General features: G+C 40.3%; 1 long non-coding RNA gene across 1 annotated transcript in view; it reads right to left on the bottom strand.

The window, feature by feature from the left end:
- Positions 1-23,033, bottom strand: part of LOC120947072 — a 49,435-nt gene that overhangs the window by 8,480 nt on the left and 17,922 nt on the right. The window contains exon 2 of the long non-coding RNA XR_005750818.1: positions 18,169-18,233. This is a non-coding gene — a long non-coding RNA (uncharacterized LOC120947072). The remainder of the gene's footprint in view (positions 1-18,168; positions 18,234-23,033) is intronic.

The following is a 23,033-nucleotide window of genomic DNA, read 5'->3' as shown; positions in this document are numbered from 1 at the left end:
GCAGTCTCTCTTGTGTCATGTCCACAGTCTCTCTTGTGTCATGTCCACAGTCTCTCTTGTGTCATGTCCACAGTCTCTCTTGTGTCATGTCCACAGTCTCTGGTGTCATGTCCACAGTCTCTGGTGTCATGGTCATGTCCGCAGTCTCTTTTGTGTCATGTCCACAGTCTCTGGTGTCATGTTCACAGACTCTGGCGTCATGTCCGCAGACTCTGGTGTCATGTTCGCAGTCTCTTACGTCATGTCCGCAGTCTGTGTCATGTCCGCAGTCTCTCTCGTGTCATGTCTGCAGTCTCTCTTGTGTCATGTACAGAGCCATTCACAACTCTGTCCCCAGCTACATCATCAATCTTGTCTCCAAATACCACCCAAACCCTCCTCTCCACTCCTCTCAAGACCTCCTGCTCTCTAGCTCCCTTGTCTCCTCCTCCCATGCTAGTCTCCAGGACTTCTCCAGTGCCTCTACCATCCCGAATTCTCTATTTCAATCTGCCCGGCTATCTCCTACTCTGACTGTCTTTAGGTGATCTCTGAAAACCCATCTCTTCAGGAAGCCTATCACGCCTCTTTTATCACTTACATCAGCTCATACCCCACAGTTATAACCTTTTTTTAATCACTTGCCCCACCCTCTTAGGCCTCGTACACACGATAGGTTAACCTGAGGACAACGGTCTGATGGACCGTTTTCATCGGTCCAAACCGATCGTGTGTGGGCCCCGTAGGTTAAAAAAAAAAGCCAACTTGCTTTAAATTTAACTTATGGATTCCTAACCGATGAAAAAAAAATGATCGTTAGTAGGCACAACCATCGGTTAAAAATCCACGCATGCTCAGAATCAAGTCGACTCATGCTTGGGAGCATTGAACTTCGTTTTTTTCAGCACTTTGTTGTGTTTTACATCACCGCGTTCTGACACGATCGTTTTTATAACCGATGGTGTGTAGGCAAGACGGACCATCAGTCAGCTTCATCGGTTAACCTATGACAACGGTCCATCAGACCGTTCTCATCGGATGGACTGATCGTGTGTACGAGGCTTTAGATTAGCTCTTATGAGCAGGGCCATACTAACTGTAACGGTCACCACTGTTTACGATCCATCAACCCTTAACAGCTTATCCGACAGTCCGACAAGCCAGCAGACACGATCCATAAGAATTTCCTCAGAAAGACGAGACATACGCTCTGTGTTCTGAGTCAAATGAATAAACCTATGCTTTAATGGTTAGATCTCTTATATACAGTACAGGCATGTTACAGTTAATCAAAGGAACAAATAAACTCTCCACCCACACATCACACAATGGGGCTACAATCACATTCTTTTAGATAATGACATTCAGAGGAGTTAATTATCCCCCAGACGTTCCGTCTCTGATAATAAGTGATTCACCTCACCTGTTACACAAAACACATTTCTTTACTAAACATAATTGACATGCTAATTCCCTACCCCTGAAAGGAGACATCTGAACTTTCAGACTTAATCAGTACAATAGACACAGTATTAGCATCACACAATGGACAATAGAATGTCTTTCAGGAGCCTATTGACCTGTTGTGGGTCAGCATGAAATCAACCTGTAATATGTCCAGATCTCCTGCATTACATGAATTATCAGTTATCAGTCACCCTATGCCCAAAAGGGGCACAGGGTGACCCTAGACCCAAGAGTCATTAGTGACGCTGGCACAGGTGTACCCCCCATCCTTCAAAAGTCTCTGGTTGTCACGGGTCATTCCGTTACACTAACCCTCTTGTATTTTATTTTATTGTATTGCAGCTGTACTGTCTCCCTTTTCTATTGTAAAGCGATGTGTAAACTGTTGGCACTATATAAATCCTGTATAATAATAATAATACATGGCCTCTGAAACCATATGATTATTGTGCAGAAATATATTTATAATACTAACTATTATATGGTGCTTGTATGAAAAACTATTGACATGGAGATATACATTATCATGCAAACTTATTTGTATTAATTTGTGCTGTGGGAGAAACCAGCACCCAAAGAAAACCCAAGGATTTAAACTTATGACCCAGATGTGCAAGGCAAGCATGCATGAGAGATAGGTAGCTTAATATTTCTACAGCTACTGTAACAACTGTAACAATAAAATGTACTGGTTCAAATAGGCTACCACTGCTAGTCAGGCATATAATTAATGGGAACTGACAGAATCTTTATTTGAATAATATATCTTTAGCTAGAAATAGTAACCGATGAGTCATTCCTTAGACTATTATTTAAAATGTATTTTAAAATTGAAAAAAAATGTTTTAATTGTGTCAACTTGGGAATTTTTTTTACGCTGTAGACTTGCTTTATAGTTTAGATGTAAACTCAGCACTCTCTTTGCCATATCTTACCCTCTCACTTCATAGGAAATATGGTAATAGCTCAAACGAATCAACTATAGTCTTTTCATCAGGCTGCTGCAGACTAAGCATGGCTCCTCGGTTATTGTTTAGGAAAGCACTAATCCCGTAGAAACCTAAATCTGACTGGGTGCTATGCAGCGCACATACTTTTATTTTTTATCCTAAGCCTATTTAAATTTAAGTTTATAGTTTTTTCTTTTAATTACTGTAATATTATTCATTTTAGTAACATAATAAAAGGTGCAGTTGACCCACCGTCAGATTACTAGAATGATGCTGTTTATTAAGTTTAAATTTGCCATTCATACTTTTAAATGCCATGGGTTTCTGAACTTCGGTGAAGGCAAATGGTGCAAACTCTGGTGTGTTCATCGATAGCATTCATTCTCTGTTCATGCTGTATTCTGCTGGCTATTGTAGGTCTTGTTCTGAACATTCGGTTATTAAAATTCTTAGCACAGTCTCTCTGCTGCCACCTTTCCAGACACAAGAATCTCTGCTGTGACAAATTCATACTCCAACAAAACAGTGAGTTTCTCTCTATAATATGCTTTTTCTGCTGCTTCTGGATTCTCCATGTATTTTTTATCAGGTTATACCAATACAAGTTAGAAACACTATTTGGTGGGGCTAATTGTGGTCGACAAGAATCCGAAGCTGGAAAAATACATGTATTTAGAAAAATCACTACTGGTTAAGAGTGTACCCTTTTACTGACAGTGATTACTCAATGTAGTAACATGGATCCCTATTTTGTTCACACCTTCTTTCTGGGGAAGAAAATTGCTACTACATCTAATCTATCTTACAATAGACAGGCAGCATATTGCATGCCACTGAAAAAGTTTCAATAATGCAAGTACTGATTACATATGTTGGTACCCTTATGGTTAGTTGAATATGCTTTCAAAGTGCCCATAAACATTAGATGACAGACAATCTTAACACAAATTGATCATTCTTTGCAATGATTGCACTATAAACGTGTTTCATTATTGTCACAAAACTGATATGCTAAAAACATGATTTGACTTTGTAGAACAGCAATACAGAGAGCAAGGTCATATACACAAAGGGGTGGGACCTGTGTCTTAAAGTTGTAACCTTACCTATCCCCATTGAAGTGACTGACCTTAGGTGATACACATAGATGAAAAAAATCCTCCTATATAGCTTGTATCGGTTTATTTGCAGCCATTTGTCCTGTACATCTGTGTAAAACTTGAACATTAAAAAAAAAATCACAGACTCATAAAGCAGGGGGCGGGGAGCTGCAGTTACACACTGAATAAGAGCTCTGAGAGCTGATTGGAGGGAAGGGATACCCTCCTTCCCCCCTTCACACACCACAGAGGAACACAGCTGGGGCTGTCAATAACAGATTCATCTCTCCCCTGTCTCCTTTGCTTCTCTTGGTGTCAGGAAAATGTGTCAATGCTGATAACAGAGGAACTAGACAGCAGACAGACATGATGATTAGTGCTTTCAAGAGAGGCAGGTAAACACTATAGAAATATGTGCTTTGATCTGATTTTATGTCTGAGGTTTACAACCACTTTAATGAAAGTCCAAAACTCCAATTTTCTTTCATTGATGGATTAAGAGACTACTGAGACATACAAAGGCAGCCCAAATGACTTATGCAACAGCAATGAAACACTAACAAGCTTGCACAACATTAACAACAACAGAACTTGGGACTGCCTGCAGCTCAAAGACCCTCCATGAAGCTGGCAGAACCCAATCCTTAAGACCATAAGCTTGTATGATGGTCTGTCTGAGCTCTCGAGAAATGGTGGAACAAGAAACTAGTTCTTCTTTATATGGACCATCAGGTATGACAAAGAGAGTCAGACTTTCTAATGGAAGCCATGGCTGTGAGGTAGACACACACAGTACAAACTAGATCCAGACAATGAGGAGAGATCTCCTTCTGATAACCTAGAGTCCGCTGGATGGATAGAAGAACAATTTCCTGGTTGAGGAGAAAGACTGACACCACCTTAGGAAGAATAAAGGCTCTAGGAATTATTAAAACCGGAACTGACTTAGACACACATAGCGACACGGAAAGCCACCTTGTAAGATTGGAAAGGTGAATTCTCCTGAGGGGATGGGGGGTTGGGAAGAGAGATCATGGGGTACATTCCCCACAGACTCGGGAACAAATCAGGATAGTGAGCTATAAATACGTAAGGCTGTAAGGGTTCAAATAAGGAATGGCATAGTTAAGCCACGGTTCTCATCTTTTAAGGAGTATGGATTAAGAATCATTAAGGGTGCTGAACATTTTTGTAGTTATTCATTATTGTGGTCATACCATTTTTGACTATCTGAAAAGGGATGGAGGGTCTCCTCCAAACTTTGGCGATCTCCTGTTTGGCAGCTAGAAATAATTACATGTTAAATAATTGTTGGTGTCAAAAAACACAATTGTTTTGATTTGGCATTGGAGCAGGGCCAGCTTAGCATCCTTTGGAGTTATTAAGATAAGATAAGATACTTTATTGTCATTGCAAGTCACAATGAAATAGCTTCACAAGACTACTCACATTTAAAAGAATAAATAATCAACAATCAACAGTTAGACTGCACACAAAATTAGTCCCTTACCCCCCCCCCCCTCCCAGGTGACTTGGGGAACAAAACATCAACATTTTGGGTCCATGGCCAGGAAACTACCCAGACCTTAATCCCATTGAGAACTTGGGGTCAATCCTCAAGAGGCAGATGAACAAAACAAAAAAAAAAAACACACAAATGCTGACAAACTTCAAGCATTGATTATGCAAGAATGGGCTGCCATCAGTCAGCATGTGGCCCAGAAGTTGATTGACAGCATGCCAGGGTGCATTGCAGAAGTCTTGAAGAAGGGTCAACACTGCAAATATTTACTCTTTGCATAAACTCCATGTAATTGTCAATAAATGCCTTTGACACTTATGCAATGCTTGTAATTATACTTCAGTATACCATAGTACCATAATATAGTATACCATAGTAACATCTGAAAAAAAATCTAAAAACACAGAAGACTTTGAGGAAATTATTATTTGTGTAATTTTTAAAAATTTTGTACATACATACTGTATAACCCCCAGTGAGATTTAGATGCTGCAATCATAGAGCTGTGGGAATTTTTTTCTTTCAATGCCCTTTAAAAACCAGGAGAGTTTCCAGAACCATATCTACAAAACTTGAGACAATCTTTGGGAACCATTGAGTTCTGGCAGCTGTGTGCCTACGTATGACAAATCATATGTTACACGAGTGTTGTATTTACATTACAATTATTTTAATTATAAGGCCTCTTTCACACGGAGCGGACCGTTTTTGTGTCTGCTCCGTGTGTGTCCGTCAGCTCAGCGGGGATCCCCGCTGAGCTGTCGGCGGACAGGGCGGTCCCTGCACACAGTGCAGAGACCGCCCTGTCTCTCTCCGCTCTCCCCTATGGGGAATCGGATAAAGACGGACCGTCTGTCCGTCTTCATCCGATCCGTTCCGCCGGACGGAAGAAAAATAGGGTTTTCTTCCGTCCGAAAAACCGGATCCTGACGGACGCGGATGGTTGCGGACGTTAGCGGATGCTCCATCCGCTAACGGACGCAATCCCATAGGCATGCATTACAAGTCCGTAAACGGACTTGTAATAAATGGACGAACGGTCCGCTAGTGTGAAAGAGGCCTAAAATGTATTGCTGTATTCTATATACATTATACAATGATTTGGGAATAGAATCTATGATCATTTTGTATGCGTTAGCTGGTCTGTCTTGTTCATTGCAATTTATTTAATCTATTCTCAATAACTTACTGTTATTCCATCACCTTTCAGCCTGCCCTTTGCAGCTCTGTTCTATCCATTAGTTTTATGATGGTGATTAGAAGTCACAAAAGTAATGACAAAACAAATAATCTATTTTATATTATGTTTAGTGTACAAAGCCCTCACAGAAAAACAGAGTACATTTTAAAATTTAGGCACGACCAGGGAAAACAAGGAACCACTGTGTTTTTGAGATTCTGTTTTGGAAACTGTTGACAGCAGTAAAATTTATTGTTATGTCCCCAATCTGCTCTGTGCTAGGGAAGCATCTAACAAAAGGTCATGAATGCTTTGCCTGAGTTAAGTTGGTTACTTAGCTCAGTGCTGCTCAGATTATATATTGTTTTTTTAGCTGTGAAAATAAATGTCTGAGATTTTTGTATCTGGTCGTTGTAGAACAAAAATACCAACAAGCAGTTGGCTGGTAATTCGAATAAGATTCATGGTTAGGTGTAGACTGCATGGAGAGTGCACAATTTTTAGAAAGCCTAGAATAAAGCCCTTTTGAGCTTTAGAATGTGGAAAGTTATGAACCTTACATTTTTATCACTGTCTGTGTCCCTACATTGGTGATTTTTCTTGTCTATTTGTGCTGTGTTACAGAAGAACTTTAAAAGTATAGCACATGCAAAACAAAAGATTGCTGATGATCACATGAAAAGTTTGGCGTTTTCCAGAAAGAGTGGCATAGGAAGATTTGTGAACTGATGTGAACTCCTGGGTATTGCATGGCCTCAAATATCCCTGTATCAGCAAAATAGCAAACATATTACAACTTTGGCCTTGTTTTTGTACAACAATTTGTAGAAATTGTAAAATATGCAGTAACACTTCAATGGATTGTATAAACACTTTCATACACATATTGTATTTGTCCTGGTGATCCTCGTGTGTCTAAGTTACATCTTTGGTCCACACTATAGCTAATAATGATCATAAAATAACTAATTAAATTATATGAATATAAAGTCCTAAACTGGACTTCAAAATTATTTGTGCAATAGAATGCCAATATCAAAATTGAAAGCTACAAACTGACTTCCATCCATCCATGGAAATTATTTAATTTAGCCACTAGATGGCACTAAGTATTATAGGCATTTCCTATGACACTTAGCACTATAAATTGACCAAATTTCGCATTTACATTTTAAAGGCTAAATTCACTTTTTTTATTATTTTTCTAAATTCCAGCTCCCCCATGTAGCAATATAGCATTAATGTACTTCTTTTTGCACAAAAGAATGAGCTTTCTATTTATCCTACACAGCCCCTTTTCCTCAGTGTCCAGCTTGTTGTTTAAAAAGACCACTTAAACAATGGAGCGCCTCTAATGTGTGAACTGCAAAAAAAATTTAGGCAGTGAGTGGAATACATTTCACGATTGCTATTTATACCAGTTCAATGAAAAGTGTAAAAAAAAGTAAAGAAAAATACAGAACCAAAACAATATTTACGGTGCAGATTGTAGCTTACATATCCAGAGTTGGCCTTCAGGAGATGGAAGACTCACGTGCCCAGTCCCGGAAGGGTTGAGAGAACCCAATGGTAATCTGTCACCTGTCAGATGATCTTGCAGCCGCCGAAAGGTGGTGATAAAGCCGCTAGATGACACTGGAAGTTTTGTTTGATTCACTCTTCAGTGAAGCTCTTTGCAAGGACAACAATCCCTCTCTGCAATAGATAACACATCGTCACCTGCACTGCAGACCGCCCAGCCTTCTTCGCCACTTAAATGAGAACAAGATCTTCCAGCACTTGGGGCTGTGTCATCCTCTGGCCTGACGGCCGCGCCATCCTGTGTCCCTGGTCGGTTCTATCGCCACCCGCAAGATCATTTTACAGCCGACAGAGATTACAGTGAGTCTTCCATCTCCTGCAGGCCAACTCTGGATATATAAGCTACACTCTGCACCAGACTATTGTTTGGTTTTGTAACGTTTTAATTTTTTTTTACACTTTTTATTGAACTGAAATAAATAGCATCCTCCACTGGCTGAACTTTCTTTACAATTCACACATTAAAGGCACTCCATTGTTTAAGTGTTTTGTTCTCTTGTTTGGTTTATGAGTTTGTTAAATGCCATTTGTGTTGTATTTACATTTAGACTGGTCATTCTATCACCTTCCCACCCATGTATTGCATTGTTTCATTGTTGACCAAAAAACTTCTCAATTACTTCCTGGACAAATCTTAGTATGTGACACAGGAAAGACTTCACCAGCTGACCTCATTAGCATACATCCTGCTGCTGCGCTCCCCTTCCAGGGGATCACTTCCTCCCACCTCCTCAGGTGCATGGTTTTCCAATGCAATCAATCAGTGATCACCGTTCTCACTAAATATACAGCTGTGAAACAGAAGCCTGATGCTGAAAAGAGTTGCCAACTAGTCATGTGTATGACCAAAAAAAATTGTCTCATTTCGATTTGTTAATCTAGTTATTTTGTTTCGTTAAATTCGGTCGAATTGAATGTTTTGATTGTTTTTTTATTCGAATGTGGCAAAGTGAACAAACAAAAGAACAATCGTCATCAAATGTTTACAATGACTCTTAAATCACCTTTGAATTAACTAAAACAGCAGTAATAACACACACAGGGCTAGATTTACGTAGAATCGCGTAACTTTGTGTGGGCATAACGTATCCTATTTACGTTACGCCTCCGCAACTTTTACAGGCAAGTGCCATATTCTCAAAAAAAAGTTGCGGCGGCATAGCGTAAAAATAAGCCGGCGTAAGCCCGCCTAATTCAAATTGTGAAGAGGTGGGCGTGTGTTATGTAAAACAGGCTTGACCCGACGTGATTGACGTTTTTCCCGTTTCTCCGTGGAATTTCAAATTTCGATGCGGGAACGACGGGCATACTTAACATTGTTACGCCGCACTTACGCCATCATATAGCAGGGGTAACTATACGCCAGGAAAAGCCTAACGTAAACAGCGTAACTTTACTGCGTCGGCCGGGCGTACGTTCGTGAATTCGCGTATCTAGCTGATTTACATATTTTGACGCATAAATCAGCGTACACGCCCCTAGCGGCCAGCGTAAATATGCAGTTATGATCCGACGGCGTAAGAGACTTACGCCTGTTGGATCTAATAGATATCTATGCGTAAGAGATTCTAAGAATCAGGCGCATAGATACGCCTGGCCGGACGCAGAGATACGACGGCGTATCTGGAGATACGCCGTCGTATCTCCTCTAAAAATCTGGCCCACAGGCTTTGATTTCCGCAATATGTGTGCAGTTAGAATTCAAGTGGAGTTCGATATAAAATGTGATTTGAATTTCAGTCCAAATTTCCAAAATTCGGACAAATTAAGTTTTGTTATTCGGAGCATTCGGTAAAATGTGTTTATTTTGTAATTTGGGTATTCGACCACTTTGTCCGAATATTAATTCAGAACAAAACTAACCGCACATCTAGTGCCAACAAATCTAATAGAATGTGCCTTAAAGTGGGCACATTATAGACACACAGACCATGGCTCAGGATCAAACCTGCACGAGTGCCCCCATAGCAAGTGGCTTTATAACGTTTTTAGAATTACTTCACTATAAAGGGAGGCTCTCTACTCTTTAATGCATAGGCACAAGAAATAACCCGGTGAATACATCTGGTGTCAGAGGATGAACCACAGAACTGGCACATCTGCCAACACTCAACATGCCCCCACTTCCTTTAAAAAAAGTCAAGGCATTTTTTTACCTGCAAATAGATGTGCATTTATATATTTTTTGAAAAGGTGAACTTATCCTTTAGGTAACATCCAACAACATTAAAGGGGTTGTAAAGGTACATGTATTTTCCCCTTAATGCATTCTATGCATTAAGGGGAAAAAACATCCAATGATTAGCAGCCCCCCCAGCCCCCCATTTACTTACCTAACCCCTCAAAAGTCCTGTGCCGTGAACGTGCTGGCTTCTCGGCCCATTCATTGGTTGATTGATAGCAACGCAGCCATTGGCTCCCGCTGCTGTCAATCAAATTAATGACGTGGTGTGTCGGGGGGGCGGAGCCGAGTGATACAGTTGGCGCCTATAGCCACCGGCTGTATCACAGGAGCGCACCCGCAAGCTAACCCCCTTGCGAGAGAGCTTCCCATGAAGGGGGTTAGCTGATGCGGGGAGGAGCCAAGACAGCCGCCGAGGGAGCCTAGAAGACCATGAGCTGCACAGTGGAGGTAAGTATGACATATTTGTTATTTTAAAAAAAATGTGAACCTTTAGTGTCCCTTTAAGCTCAAAAGAGACCTACCATTTGTATTTGTGCCCAAAAATCGTGCTCAAACACGTCAACAGAATTTTTTCCTATGGTAATATCTACATATTGTATATGCATCTAGAATGTGAGTGACTGTCTTATTCTACACATTTCACAAATGATCCTGCATCTTCAGCATCATCAGTCAAAACATTTCTAGTCAGAAATGTACATGATAATTTGATCCAGTGTTTAGAAATCTCATCCTTCTCTCTCATGCTTCCAATCCCCAAAAAGAATCAATGGATCTGATAACAACCGCAAACTGGCCAAAATAGAGGTAGAAGTACCCCCACAGGGTAGCAGTGTCAGTGAGAGGGCCATAATGCATTGATCTGCCTAGTTTAAGGTTAGACCTAGGTTGGTCTGTTATTTGTTAACACTACCACTTTTTTTAAGGTTTAGATAGAGTAAAGGGTTAGACCTTTAGCCAAGTTTTTATTGCTGCCTAAGTCGCCATTGGGAGGAGTCACCATTCTATTTGTTCGGGTGGCCATGTCACCAAAACAGACAATATTACCCATCCAATGATTTGTGCAGAAGTATAACTGCAGTTTTTTATAGTTTCAATTTGCACCCTATTGCCCTGTACACACGATAGGAATTTCCTATGGGCTAAAATCTGTTGGAATTCTTCCATCAGTCTTGCATACACACTGTCAGACTAAATTCCGACCGTCCTAAATGCGGTGACGTAAAACACTACAACAAGCCGAGAAAAATGAAGTTCAATGCTTCCGAGCATGTGTGGGTTTTTTTCTCCATTATACTTCCAGACGATCGGAATTTCCCATATCATTTTTTTCCATCAGAAAAAAATAAAACATGTTCTATTTCCAAACTCTGAAGGAAAAAAATTCTATTTGGCCCACACACGATAGAAATTTCTGATGAAAAAAATCCATCATACTTTTTTCATCAGAAATTCCTATCGTGTGTACGCGGCATATGACTTCCTTTTCTATTATGTGAATTAAGAGATTACTTTATTTATTTTTTATGAAATATCTACCAGAATCAACTACCTGCCTGCCATGTACACTTCTTTATCTGTAGAATTCCACTGTAGTAGTTGGTTCGCCATTACTAGTTCCACAACCAATAAATATCTAAAGGAGTTGCATTGTTCCGTTTTGCTTCGCTGTGAAATTACCAACACAAATGTGCGAGAACAGTTAAGCAACACCTTAATTTAAAATTCACTTTTCGCTCAAATATTTTATCTAAAGATGTAAAGGTTATGGTCCATAGGGTTAATCACATTGCATTAATAAAGTCAGCATCACCCATTTTGTAAATCAATTTGTAGCTAAAAGTTATAATAAATGAAGTATTCGTGTTGCCAAGTATATAAATCAGAAAGACATTTTCAGAAACTGCCTATGTAGCAACCTTTGCTTGAAATGGATTTCACGTGTTCTCTCATAACACAGCAGCTCGGCACTAAGGAAATCAATGCATTACTTAACATCTGCCCATGATTTCCAATAATACAACAATACATGCAATCTATGTACTGTCCGAATATTACAATGCTGTGTTCATTTTTATCTGTGGAGCAAACAAATATGTTCTAAGCATGTTACAGTTTTCTTCCCTTCAGCTGGGACTAACTACAAATAATATTTTGAGTAGCAAATATAATTCTGAAGCCATCTGTAGACTGGACCTAGTGCCATAAAATGAATTGAGGTAAAGGCCACTTTGCATAAAGCTTCCAATTATGGACAGAATCTTGATTCTATGTCAGAGTTATTTAAATTCAGAAATTCACCAGACCAAATTATTTTTTATCTATAATGCACTACCTGGCCTTTGAAGTTAGGTCAGCTGGCTAAGACGGACCAGGAGGGGGGGGGGGGGTTTAGATAAGCCAGGCCCCACAGTGAAAGAAAAAAGAGGTTAAAACATCCATATTAACAATGTGTTTTTTTTTTGTGACAGGGGAAGCATAGAAAGTGCTGCTAAAGAACATCAGAAAGGACTGCCCCTCTCATAATAATTATTCTGCTAGTTCTTGTTGCTCCCCTGCCCTCTCTATCCTCTACCATCCTCCTTTTCTTTTGGACAGTGCATACCCTGTTGGTCTAAGACTAGCATCGCTGCCATAAATGCGATCAGGCATTATAGTTCCAGCGCTCAGTAGATTAAACTTTACTACTGCTCACTGCTGCACTTGAGGTCGTCCTGCTACTGCATACAGTATGTTGACCTGCATGCCAAAAGTCATCCTAAGCCAGTGCTTACTGTTAATCACTTTGTATGCTAAATAGAGTTGGGTTAACAGTTCGAGCTGAGCCAAAGTTCGGTGTAAACATTGCCTGCTCGGCGAACACCCAAATTTTGGGGGCGTTCACCCAATGAGCACCCCACAATGCACTGCATGCTGCACAGTGGTCAGGTGCAAGGTTTTGCTCAATCAGGACACAAAGCACAGTACGAGCCATGATTGGACAAAGTCGTGATGACTTGACTGTTCCCAATCATGGCTCAGTGCTTATAGTCCCAACCCACACTATAAAATGTTCCTTCCCACAGGAACCTTTTGCAGTGTGTTAGATAGATAGAGCAGGGCTCTGTTTGCTACTAGCGAGTTAGTGTATTATTGTGACTGAGTGTAGAGTAGTGTCAGTGCAGTGTTTGTGTAGTGTAAGTATAGTATAGTGTAGTGAATATAGTGAGGCAGTATAGTGTGAGTATATTGTAGTGTCAGTGTAGTGTTAGTGTAGTGCATTATATACCATTTAGGCAGGGCCATCTTTACCATAGGGCAAACGGGGGCAGCTGCCCAGGGCCCTGTCACTGTTGGGGGCCCAAAGCAGAGCCACCCGTTAAGCCCCTGTGCTGCCCACAAATCAGCGCTGAAAATCATCAGCGGCACGCTACTGCTTCCCTTCCCAGTGTTTTAAAATGTACAGCACCCCTGGCTTCCCTTTAGACGTGCACTTCTCCCTTCCTGCCACTGGGTGCTGCTTGTATATAAAAGTGAATTAGAATGTGATTTTATAACATCCCCAGTTTGCTGTTCCCGAGGCTGACTTCTTCATGTCCTGCACCTAAAGGTATGTCACTGTTTGCTAATCTATATTGTAAATATACGTTTTCTGTAGAGTGTGCCCAAAGTCTTTATAATATTTGATGATTCACTGAAGGTCTGGACAGTGTTTTAAAAAGTTCCTCTATTTTACACATGGCATGGGGTCACAGCACCAACTGTCCATTCTGCTTTAGCACCATGGGACACCATGCCATGCCATGCCATGTGTAAAATAGAGGAACTCTTTAAATCACAGACCAGACCTGCAGTCCAGGCTGAGTAAGGCCTCAGAGCACATGGCATTACTGTCTGTTTTTAACTGCTTGATGGGCTTATTTTGGGCCTGGCTGGTTCACATGTATGTGTTTTGCCTGCGTTTCCTGCAAAGAAAAGCACATGCCTCATGTAATAGGCTGCGCACACGGCACACCTATGCCCATCAAGCACTGAAATACAGCACTGTCTGTCCATTCTGCTGTCTGCTGTGACTTATCTGCAGTTCCTGCACTGTCAAACTTTCTGCATTTTTAGACGTTTAGGTCATGCTTTTAAAAACACAGTGCGTTTGTGTGTGCAAGAACTGCAGGTAAGTAGCATGGTGCAAAAGCAGAATGGATTTCAAGGCAACTGTATTTTTTAAATGCTGAATGCACCTTTTTTCTGCAGGAAACAAAGGCATGGCAGCCCATTCAAATCAATGGGCTGCTGTGCCTGCACAAATGAGGGCCGCCAAAACACATGCATGTGAACCAGCCAGGCCCAAAATAAGCTGGAGGGGGGCCCAAAAAAAATGTTTGCCCAGGGCCCAAACCATATTAAAGACGGTCCTGCATTTAGGGCTGTATACTTTTTTGGTTGCTGCAGTTTTTTTCTTTTGTCCAGTGCCTGCCCCCTTTTTTTTTTAATTGCCAGCCTCAGTTTTTCTGACTGCGACGCTGTTGTTCCCCCTTTTTTATTATTATTTTTTTAATTGTTTCTGTCAGCAGCAGTTCTCAATTTAAAGTCCACCAAACACCACTTTTCATTAAATAAAGTGCATACAATTACACATTACCTAGAATCCCTTACATTTGGGTAATAAGCTCCCCCATCATGTCTGGGAGGCCAACAAGAAAAGGGGGGTGTTCCCATGCCACAAAAAGGAGCGTCTGTGTCGTGTTCTGTCCTTAGTCAGGGTACATTTCTATTTAGTGATGTTGCTTGTGCTATCCATCCACAGCATGCAGAAGAGGCGGTGGACTGACTTACTAAACCACACTCATCCGCTATCACCCAAGCTGAGAATAGTGCGCCGCAGCTGCCAGAGTGGCTTATTCTGCCTCCTTGTCCGCAGCTACTCCTACCATAGTCTTATTATCATGCATGACAGTTAGCTGAATTATTTGAACACAGTGTCAGCCACTTGACGATGCACAGGCATTACTTGATTCTGATGTTGGCTCTGAGGTTGAGGAATGGATAACATGAGCCTATAGAGAGGGGAGAACACTGATAAACAACAAATTGGCAGTCATGTTCCCCCAGTCGCAGCATATTAGCAAGTTGGCTCCAGAAATGAGGATGAAGGGATAATGAGGTCACTGATGTGACTTGGGTGCCGCCCCATTTGAATTGGCCCGCCTTGCGCCGGACGGATTTAGGATACACCGCCGCAAATTTCCAGGTAAGTGCTTTGTGGATCGGGCACTTAGACAGAAAATTTGCGGCGGTGTAACCTAAAATCGGTTACGTTACGCTGCGCCCGGGCTACGTGAATCTGGCCCATATTGTATAAACGAGGAGTAAAAGAGGAGGAGAAGATGGTGAGATTAGAGAAGCAATTTCCAAATTCGTTTTGTAAATTTGTTATTGTTGGACATTATTTTTCTTAACAGAACATACAAAAACAAACAGATTTTTTGTCAAGAGTACCTCTATGGGGTTACAGTGTGAAGGCGACACCAACACCCAAGGCACAATTTTTCTGCACCTGTTCCTTCTATCCAAAGTCTGCAAAAGAGACGCCAGACTTTGTCTAAAAAAAAATTGTTACTCTTGGTCTGTGTGTACTATAATTTGGCTCCTTCACATAAGGCTTGTACACAGTGGTGCAAAAAAAAGATTATATAAAGTCTGCCAAAGAGACACCAAAATGTATCCAAAAAATCTATTATCTTTTTCCAAGTGCAGTAAATTGTGGCCTCATCATACAAACTCCCCCCAAGCTGTTATTTACAAAATAAAGAATGACATCAAGTCCCACTATTGCATCAAGTGATGTGTCACAAAATAAGTGATAAATCTTCTTAATTTGCTGTATCTTGCTTTAAGTGAACATGGTACAGATGTGCTTTACACACTTTACAGGCCGACTAAGAGGACTCCCCAGGCACTATATTTAACCACTTCAATACCAGGCCCTTTCACCCCTTCCTGCCCACGCCAATTTTTAGCTTTCAGTGCTGTCGCATTTTGAATGACAATTGCGTGGTCATGCTACACTGTACCCAAACAAATTTTTTATAATTTTGTTCCCACAAATAGAGCTTTCTTTTGGTGGCATTTCATCACTGTTGGGGTTTTTATTTTTTGGGCACTCATAGGCGGCACTGATGTACACTAATAGGTGAAACTGATGGGTACTTATGGGTGACACTGATAGGTGGCATGAATGGGCTCTGAAAGGTGGGCACTTATGGGTGGCACTGCTGGGCATCACTTATGAGGAGACATCTGGCAGGCATTTGTAGTAGGCACTGACTTATGCAATTTCTGGGCACATCTGGTCATCCATGTGTGCTGGCCATCCCTGATGGTCCTGGCGGCATCCCTGATGGTTCAGTGTGGGCATCCGCGGGGGGGCTGCGCTAAAAAACAATCAGCGCAGACCCCCCCTGTCAGGAGAGCTGCCTCTACTTGCGTCTGTCAGATGTGAGTGAGGAAAAGCCGATAAACCTCTCTTCCTGTTTACACTGTGATCAGTCGTGATTGGACACGGCTGATCACGTTGTAAAGAGCCTCCGTCAGAGGCTTTTTACCGAGATCGGTGTTGCAGTATGTCAGACTGACATGCCGCACCACTGATCAATGCGCTGTGCGCCACCAGTTATCCTAAAATACATCATATAACTGAACCACCGCCTGGCTGTCATTTTGGTATAGGCCGGACGAGAAGTAGTTAAAGGAATTTTTCATTATTATTGTTTCACTTCAAGCATCATTAAAATCACTGCTCCTTTAACCACTTAAGCCCCGGACCATATTGCTGGTCAAAGACCAGGCCACTTTTTGCGATTCGGCACTGCGTCGCTTTAACTGACAATTGCGCGGTCGTGTGATGTGGCTCCCAAACAAAATTGGCGTCCTTTTTTCCCCACAAATATAGCTTTCTTTTGGTTGTGTTTGATCACCTCTGTGGTTTTTAGTTTTTTCGCTATAAGCAAAAATAGAGCGACAATTTTGAAAAAAAATTAATATTTTTTAATTTTTGCTGTAATAAATATACCCCAAAAATATATAAAAAAACATTTTTTTTCCTCAGTTTAGGCCGATACGTATTCTTTTACATATTTTTCATAAAAAGAAATCGCAATAAGCGTTTGATTGGTTTGCGCAAAGGTTATAGCGTTTACAAAATAGGGGATAGTTTTATGGCATTTTTATTACTATTGATTTTTAATAGTAATGATGGCGATCAGCGATTTTTATCGGTACTGCGACATTATGGCGGACACTTCGCACACTTTTGACACATTTTTTGGGACCATTGGCCTTTTTATAGCGATCAGTGCTATAAAAATGCATTGATTACTATAAAAATGCCACTGGCAGGGAAGGGGTTAACACTAGGGGGGCGAGGAAGGGGTTAAGTATGTTCCCTGGGTGTGTTCTAACTGAAGGGGGGTGGACTGACTAGGGGAAATGACTGATCGCTGTTCATACATTGTATAAACAGACAATCAGGCATTTCTCCCCCTGACAGGACCGGGAGCTGTGTGTTTACGTGAATTCGGGCCACATTGCGCAGGTCAGGTATGTAGAACATGTGTTTTTGCTCTTTTTTTATTATGTCCTTTAGAATCACTTTAAAGAACGATAGTATCAGGCTACAATGTAACAACATTGACAAAAATGAAAAAGGTCTGAATCCTTTATGATTGCACTTCATATCTTAATCATTTTGTACCCGTTATATTTTTATTTACTGGCTGCACATTACCTCTTAGGCACATGAATGTTTTTAGTACAGTATATACCTGACTTGGAAGACAAGTAAAAAATTACTGATGATTCCTTTCTTATTTTGATGAAACATTAAAGCTAAGGCCTTTGGAAAACGCACTCCCTTTAAATCCATCAGCTGGCAACAGTACATTTGACAGCTGTAATTAGGAATTTTTACAGGGTTTGTGTAAATGCTTTGAAGTGAAAAATGATTTTGCAAAGTGAATATGACCATGCACTGCCAACATTTTTGGAATCCTGGATTCATATTTGTTCTTTGGGTAAGCATAAAACCATGAGTAATTCACTGGCAAAAATGCAGAATAATGGTGACTCACTCTTTCCCAGTACTATTAATAAATTAGAAAATATTAGTACATCTTAATGAAATTCTTAATTTATACAGCTTTGGAAAGCTGGAGTAGAGGAATTTTTACCTTTATAATTTCATCTGCCCCACCGATATCTGGACCTCCAGTTGGACAGTGTATTAATGTGTGTGCTGTAATATAAAGGGGAAAACAAAAACAATGGTTTCAGGTACTGAGGTGCGACAATATTTTCAACATCTCTGCGTTTAAAACAGTATTCTACATTACTTATGGACAAGCAAACATGTGCCTATTCTTTGAACAGAGTTGAATTCCAAAGTATTTTTCAATAGCTGTATAATGAGCTTATATTGTATATTATATATATTTTATGCAAAACGATGTACAGAGTGGAATAGTATGGCATATAATGTACATATTGGACTATGAAAATATACAGCACAGCATACATGGTGCGATAACCTACAACTGAGTATAAAAAACAATAGAATAGTTGCCCGCTACCACCTAATGGGGGGGAAAAGGAATATATGAATAAAGCTGCTGCTATCACCTATGTCAGGTGTAGGCAAACTCAGCCCTCCAGCTGTGGTGAAACTACAAGTCCCATGAGACATTGCAAGACCCTGACAATCACAGGCATGACTCCTAGAGGTGAGGCATGATGGGATTTGCAGTTTGACCACAGCTGGAGTGCCGAGGTTGCCTATGTGTTCCCACATCCACAGCAATTGTATAAAATATAAATGTGATAGCGCTGATAAATAACTCCTATAAAGAAGCACATACATCCATAAATAACTAAAAAGAAAACACAATTAATAATAAAATGCAAGTGGCAATAGAAATAATTCATAAGAAAATGCAAGTGGCAATCTAAACAGTGGCAAAAAATGAAATTGTGCAAAAAAAAGGCCATAAATAATGAAAATAGAAAATCTTCTTATGAATAGTGCACGAAAAAAAAGTCTCTTTTGTGAGCGTTTTTAGCAAATACAGAATAGACTCCACTCTGTGACTTGTGCCCCCTTCACTGAGTGAAATGCAGGCTTAACTCCATCTTAGACCCTAAAAGGGTCAAGTATGCATTGAACACAATAAGATTCCCCTTTAAGAATGGCTCCACACTGATAACCGGCAGCTCCAAGATGACATAAAAAGACAAGAATGCTTCCAATAGTGCAGTACCTGGGTGTTAATCAGAACAAACCTTGCCACACCAGCATTATACAATGCACTCCCATTTCTTGAAATAAAAACAATCATATAGCATAGTCCAGCAGATCTCACGTATTGCATAGATACTGTAATCTTACTAGCAGGTTCCACCATCGCCACCATCTTTGTGACTTTGTCTGGAGAATAACATGTTAACCTCCAGACGAAGCCACGAGGATGGTGGCGTAACGCATAGAGGTGGAGGCTGGCGGTGGTATTATCTGTGCAATACGTGAGATCTGCTGGACTATGTTATATGCTTGCTTTTATTTCAATAAATGTGAGTGCATTGTAGCTGGGGTGGCAAGGTTTGTTCTGATTAACACTCAGGTACTGCACTATTGGAAGCATTCTTGTCTTTTTATGTCATCTTGGAGCTGCCGATGATCTGTGTGGAGCCATTCCTAAAGGGGAATCGTATTGTGTTCAATGCTTACTTGAACCTTTTAGGGTCTAAGATGGAGGTGAGCCTGCATTGTACTCGGTGAAGGGGGCACAAGTCACACAGTGGAGTCTATTGTGTATTTGCTAAGCACGGCTCACAAAAGGAGGCTTTTTTTCATGCACTATTCATAAGAAGAATTTCCTATTTTCATAATTTGCAGTTTTTTGTTTTTTCGCACATTTTTATTTTTTGGCACTGTTAATATTGGATGGGTAATACACCATGTGTGAAACTTTTTCACGGTCTAAATGCATAGAGGGGCCCAAAATCCAAGGAACCCCCTTTGGGCTTTCGGGGGACATACAGTGCTATGAAAAAGTATTTACCTCCTTCCTAAAATCATCATTTAAAAACTGCATTTTGTATATACTCGGGTTATCATTGTGTGATATTAAATTTTGTTTGATCTGTATTACAGCACTGTAAATTACATGTCTAATTTCCTGACTACCTATCATATTTCTTGAGTCCATGAAGTGTCAGGACAGGAGAACCACCCACACAATAATTACATTTTGGAAAGCAACCCCCCCCCCCCCCCCCCCACAAGGTATTTTCTGAAAGGCTTAATAAGTAAAATAAAAATCTTTTTTTTTGCCACAAGTTTTTGGAAAATGCATAAATAAGATGACATTTTTTTTTCATTACACTTAACAAACATTTTTTCCCAGCCTGACCACATAGATGGAGCTCAAATTCAAGGAGCACCTTCAGACATTTTAGGGGCATAAATGACACATCTCATTTCCTGACTGGTGTGCCAGGACATGAAAACACCAACAAAATGACCACATTTTGTAAGGCAAACACTCCAATGTATCTTCTAAAAGGCATAGTGAGTCTTTTGAAGACTTCATTTTTTTTTTAGGAAATGCGGAATGAAAATGTATTTGTTTAAACAAAGTTGTCAAACAAATATATATTTCACTCACACAACCTAGACATACTTAGAATTCAACCCCCATACACATGCTGCTGCTCCTTCCAGGTATGGGGATACCACATGTGTGAGAATTTCTCACAGCCCAGCCACATAGAGTTGACTTGATAATGAAGGGACAATGCCCCTGAAACACGTTTTCCCAGCAACCTTCCCCAAATGCCGCGACATACTGTCATTTGATTTGTGAGTGGCTCCAGCTTCTTTTGGCGCTCAAGATTAGGTTGTGATAGACACCCGAATGAGCACTAATTAAAACTAAATGTAAAATGCTTTGGGGGTGGGTAGAAAAATATGCTTTAAAAAAAAAAATAACTATGGGAAAATAAATAATTGTATATTTAACAATGGAAAGCATTGACCGTTTTTTCTTTTAGTTGTGGAATTGAATAGATTGTTTTGATGCCCGCTTTGTTATTTTGGTTTTCCATTATTTAGTTTTTCACAGTTCTGCGTAAATTAAGAAAAATCTCACTCTAAATGATCTAATAATAACATTGTGTGACCAGAGGATAGGAAAATAATGACTTTGCAATCTGCATGACACTCCTCTCACTTCAAAGAAGCAGCAATACCATTCATTTTACTGGTTTCTACATAATGACAAATATAATTTTTTTCATATGCCATGCCCTTCAGTTGAACTCAGCAGTTTGCTAGCATTATAATGGCATTACTTGTTAAGAATGAATTAACTATATTCACATCCTGCAAGATATATTATCTTTCTCTGCACATTTCTCTTAAATGGGAATTATGGCTATGTAAATATGTTTCAGATAACTGCACAAACTTTCTATTATCATAACTTTTATGGGCAAGTTGCAGTAAATACAATTCATTCACAGAATTACAAAAACAAGAGGTAAGGGATGCTTCTATGTCTGCTAGAATTTAAAGTGGTTCTAAAGTTTAAACATTTTTACCTTATTGCACTTTCTGCATTGGGGTTAAAAAATGTCCCGCTAGTTGTAAGGTAGACATTTACCTGACTTCTCCACCGATCCTGCTCTGTCCCTTCTGCATCAGCATTGCTCTTTCTTCCTGGTCTCACAGGAAACTAGGAGCCATAGACTCCTGCTGCTGTCAGTCAAATCTTGTGAGAAGGGAGTGGGGATGTGGCTTAACAGTGCAGTGTGGGTCTATGGACGCACAGAGTGTGGCTTGAGAGCATGCCCACACAGGTGCCCCATTAGCACATGGCTTACTGAGGGGGCACTCGGAGAAGAGGAGGGGCAGACAGTGTAGACAGGACACTCCACAACAAGAGGCAAGTGACCATAGGGCACAGAACAGGTAAGTATACATTCATTTTTATTTTAATTAAAAAAAATAAACTTTCAATCACTTTAAACATCTTTTCATCAAGTATATATTAAACCAAACATTTGTGACAGAGGTCAATGCAGAATTCACCCTGTTAGGACTCCAGTTAGGGTCCAGTGATATAATTTTTCACAGTTAATGGGCAGCATTCATGCCACCAGGAATCAATGTGGAGACTGCAGGTCTCCAACACTACAAGCCAGAAGAAAAACCCCAGCTTTCATGTGACCAGGGCTTTAGGCATATAATGGGGTATTTAGATATATTTTTTAAATACCAAAATATAGACTTCATGCAAGGGGATGAAGTGTAAAAATAGTTTTTTTTTCACTAATCATGAGATTTAAAGTAATCTTCTACTCTTTGTACTCAATGTGTAAAATAATAAACATTGACTTGACAAAGCAGTTGTCAAAAGTTATTATCATTTACTAACATATCATCATTCTGAAAAATTGTTCTCAAATGTTTTCTACTTTTCCGTGCTAACCCTACGTACCTCCATTCCTTTTTACCCCAGAGGCCCTGCGAAAAACTCATAACAAAGTTCAGTCTTAAGTCTCATACACACGGTCGGACTTCAAACATACTTTTCCTTGGATTTTTGTCCGAAGGGAGTTGGCCGGGCACACCCATAGCATACACATGCTTGGACTTTTCTGCAAACTTTCCTAAAACTTTCCCAAGATCACGTGTTTTTTCTGTTCTTTTCTGCTCTTTACCGCCACCCTTTGGTCAACTTCTGTTATCGTTGGTTGATTTTAACATTGGTTCTGGGAATGCGTATTTGTACTTTGGACAAAAGTCAGATGGATTCCTGTACACACGTTTGGACTTTGCACCATCTGACTTTTGTTGCCATTTGCAGAGCGAATTTTTGCCTGATGAAAACCGAAAAGATTTGTCCGATGAAGTTTGTTGGCAAAAAGTCCAACCGTGTGTATGGGGCTTTAGGCACACCTTCAGAATCCTTGGCTCTTAACTGTCTATCTCTAAATGTTCAGGACTTCACTCTCCTCAGAAATGAACCAAGATATTCAG

The sequence above is a fragment of the Rana temporaria genome, chromosome 8, assembly GCF_905171775.1.
Source record: "Rana temporaria chromosome 8, aRanTem1.1, whole genome shotgun sequence".
NCBI classification, from domain to species: Eukaryota; Metazoa; Chordata; class Amphibia; order Anura; family Ranidae; genus Rana; species Rana temporaria.
This window is presented reverse-complemented; position numbering and strand designations above follow the sequence as displayed.